Raw genomic sequence first — 3,982 nt, forward strand, 5'->3', positions numbered from 1 at the left:
TTTTGATGCAATAATGAATTTTGGATGCATTGAAAAAACTCTGCAAGTCTTCACTTATGTTACCCTTTCTTAAAATCAATTTGTTTCAATCTATTTAAATTTCATCCAAAATACTGGCTTTAACTTAGATTTGATTGGTATATAAATAGTGAAATTTTAACGTAGGTAAACATTGAAACAGTAAGCAAATATTGCAGCTCACAATACATATTTGCTTAAATACACAAATAGCCATTTAACATTTTTAGCTGACCTTTGTTGAAAGATGGATACACTTTCTAGACTCCAACAGAGGAAAGTCCAGAGATGAGAAAGATGCTGTCTTTCCACAATGATTATGCTTGCGAATATATCAGCAATATGCAAAGCAGCAAACCAGAAGCATTGTGATAATTCCCTTCGCTTGCGGGTTTGTTGGTAACACGAGGAGGGTTAGGATCTGTAAAAATTTTCAAGAATTGAACTTACTTAATAACACAGAGCTGGTTAGTCCAGCTGCGGTATCCATTTATATAACATTCAAAATGTACAGTTGGTGTCAAACAACAAATGTACAAAAACTTTATTCTTGCTGCTTCTGTCAGATTGGGCACTGTATCATGATTCAAAGCTATGTGCGATTATATTGTCTTTGGGGAATATTCTGCTTTAAATAACAATGCAGAAATCCCCCAGCACTGCACTAGAATGTCAGCCTAGACTGAGTTCAAAGTCACAGAATTCTTCAAAGTGGTTATCACTCATAACTTCCAGTTGTTTTATGGCCACTTTAAGGAACATAACATTTTAAATGGGATTAAAAAAGCAATCCAGATAAACACTGTAGGATGCACCAAGCCAACAAAATATGAAAGGTGTACGCTTACAGCTACAAACCGCAATTTAAGATGGGACATAGAAGATTTTTCTTTACTTAGAGGAATTAACACCTGGAACAAGTTTTCAGGAAGGATAGTTGAGGCTAGGACATCGTGAATTCACAGATGATTTTTATCTTAAACAAAAAGGATTAATTTCAAGGCTTCACCAGGGAAGATAGTATATAGAACGCCAATGAATATTAATTAAATAATATTAAATATTAAACATAATTAAACTCAACCAAAGATAACATAGTGGTACTCCCTTTAGGATTCAAAAAGGCTCATTTATGAAGGATGCACATGTTAGCAAGATATCAGAGAGCATTAAGCAAATATATTCCAAAATTAATCATAATCTTGAGTAATGTGGAAGGTGAGGTGGAAGTTTTATTTGAAAAAACACTGTTTCCAGGTTTTCTTTCTTTGTTATATGACAATAAAGAAAAATGAAAGATTGATTTCTATAGGTATGCGTGTGTTTTAATACTTACTTTTAATAAATGTAAAGGAACTTCTAAAACCAATCGAAATTCCTGGTGCTTTCTGAAAGTAGTTAAATAACAGCGTACGTCCAGAGCTGGTTATGTTTAATGGGACTTCAATTTTTCCACAAAGTGTTCCTTTCACGATAGGTGTTGGTCCAGAAGTATCAGTAACACGCAGGTAGCCGTCTGCACAGTTTTCACTTTCTTTAATGAAGAAATGTGTTAATTTCCAGACTACCTGTTAATAATACAAATATTAAGATGAAATATTTTACTCCAGTATTAAAGCAACAGATAAAGCATTACAATCACGAGTGATTAACAAATTCATCAATGAATTAAAAGAATGGTCAAGACAATCTATTTAAGTCAATTAAAGCTAACAATAAATCACTAAATAAAATCAATAAAGAAAGCAAAGTGCCCAGGGCAATTCCTCACTGTGTGCTGAAACACTGCTTTCTGAAGAAAATACTTTTTTTTGACCTGCAGCCTTGCATAGTGTTTCTTTCTGGCCAACCAAGTGTCTGACACATGTGGAAACTCATTACCGTGCTTAAGGGTATCCAAACCAAACTGAGAATTCCATGCATCGCACCTACACACGGAAAATCCCAGAAATAGATTGTTGGAATGGAATGTGCGCTCTCTCCCTGGAGGGATGAATCCTGCTCCAAATGTGGTCCAAGCAAGATCTTGTACAAATTCAACTTCATCCCATTATTTTTATATTCTATCCCTCTCGATATAAAGCCCAAACGGATTGACCTTTTTTTTTTAAATACAGCCTAATCTACCTGTGTGGCTACTTTGAGAGATTTATGGATCTTAATCCCCAGATCTCTCTGCTTCTCTACTCCTCTTAGGTTCCTACCTGCAATGTACCCAGAATTATCAGTTACTGTAAAAGGATAACAGAAGTGGTCATATTCTATATCCCTAATTAAGCACTAACAATCTATTATGCAATGTGCTTTATGTAACACACATTTAATATTCTTAATAATCTGCTCCTGATAGATTCATTTTGCATCAAACAAAACTCTGCTGTTTTCATTGTAAAGAAGAATTGCAACATAGCTTTTTCCCCAGTATTCACATACCAAATGTGCTCTCGGTGACAACACAACCCAAGTACAATGGTCGTCATATGGTAGGGTCAAAAAACGGCCATATCTTATTTCATCTTTGGTATTCGTCATCATAGCCGCACAGAAGGAAACTGAAAAATAAAAAATGTTTCTTGTTATATAAATCCCTAAAAATAAAAGTTGGACTTATATCGCGCCCTCCACGCTGGACGGCGTCTCAGAGGGCTTGACAATAACGGATCCCGGGCCCGAGCCAGGGGGAGAGGGAGGAAGGTGACCAGAGGCACAGTCAAAAAGGACTTCAGCCGAGACCTGAAAGTGGGAAGAGAGGGGACGAGGCGAAGGGAGTTCCAGAGCCTCGGGGCGTAATGGCTGAAGGCACAGCCGCTGATGGTGGAACGGAGGATTCGGGGGACAAGGAGGAGGCCAGACCCGGTGGAGCGGAGGCAACGGCACTGTTGTGAGGAGAGAGGTCAGAGGGTGCAGAGGAGTAGAGGGATTTGAAGACAAGGGTGAGGATCTTGAAGTTGATTTTCTCTGGGACAGGCAGCCAGTGCAGTCTACTTAGGACTGGGGTGATCGGGGAGTGAAGTTTGGTGCGGGTGAGAATGTGGGTGGCAGAGTTTTGTATGACCTGGATTTTATGAATGGTAGTCGAGGGGAGACCGGCGAGGAGGGCGTTTGAATAGTCCAGCCGAGAGCTGACAAAGGCATGGACCAAGTGCAATCTCTGTACTGTGGAGGGTGGAAATCGGACTGGAGAGGTTCGAAGAGGGAGTGGGAGGAGGTGTGCGCAGAGTCGATTGGCAACAATGCGTTCTAGAACTTTTGCGAGGAAGGGCGGTGGCAGTGAAATAGGGTGGTAGTGGTGGGGTTTGAGGGATCGAGGGAAGGTTTTGAGGAGGGGAGTGATGACAGCAGTTTAAAGTCGATATAAAAAAATCAAGAAAGTCAGTCCTAATTTCAAGACAATATTACGTGTTTTATATGTAGCACTGAAACCAGTTGCTCTTGATTTCCTTGTCGACCGAAACATAATAAACATTTTATTTTGTTTGGAGATCAGGAGGGGCTTCTCTGCACCACAATCTGGTCCAAAGAGGATGGGTGCATGGAAATCAGAACCATCATAAACCGTTACTTGGTCACCATAGCAGTTTAGAAATGGTTGTATTTGATATGAAGCGAATTGTAGCAGAATCTGTAATATAAAGCAAATAACCAGCTCAAGCAAGTTGTCTAATACAATATTATTTACATACAATAATGATCCTTGCATTTTATAGCATCTTATTACATCTTCGAGACATCTTAAAGCACTTTACAGAATATACTATAAAATGAATTGACTGTATTTTCTGGCCGAAACATGGAAGCCCACTGCGTTCAGCAGTTTATATAGTGCCTTTCACATTGGATGGCATCGCTTATCATTACAGATTATCATAATTGAAAGATCAGCAAATGTAAGGACCTCAATAGCTAAGAATAATATAGTCTTGGTAGGCTTTGGTGGCCACCTACCCATGTAGAAAGGCTACAG

The 3,982-nt window shown here is 38.9% G+C and overlaps 1 non-coding gene across 1 annotated transcript; it reads right to left on the minus strand.

The window, feature by feature from the left end:
• Nucleotides 1–1,366: 1,366 nt before the first annotated feature.
• Nucleotides 1,367–3,533, minus strand: LOC103190831. The gene is made up of 3 exons (XR_006085551.1): nucleotides 3,418–3,533; nucleotides 2,452–2,570; nucleotides 1,367–1,586 (listed from the first exon to the last, which is right to left on the minus strand). It is a non-coding gene; the product is annotated as an uncharacterized LOC103190831 (transcript).
• Between the last annotated feature and the right edge of the window lie 449 nt (nucleotides 3,534–3,982).

Source organism: Callorhinchus milii, unplaced genomic scaffold (assembly GCF_018977255.1).
Source record: "Callorhinchus milii isolate IMCB2004 unplaced genomic scaffold, IMCB_Cmil_1.0 Scaffold17, whole genome shotgun sequence".
NCBI classification, from domain to species: Eukaryota; Metazoa; Chordata; class Chondrichthyes; order Chimaeriformes; family Callorhinchidae; genus Callorhinchus; species Callorhinchus milii.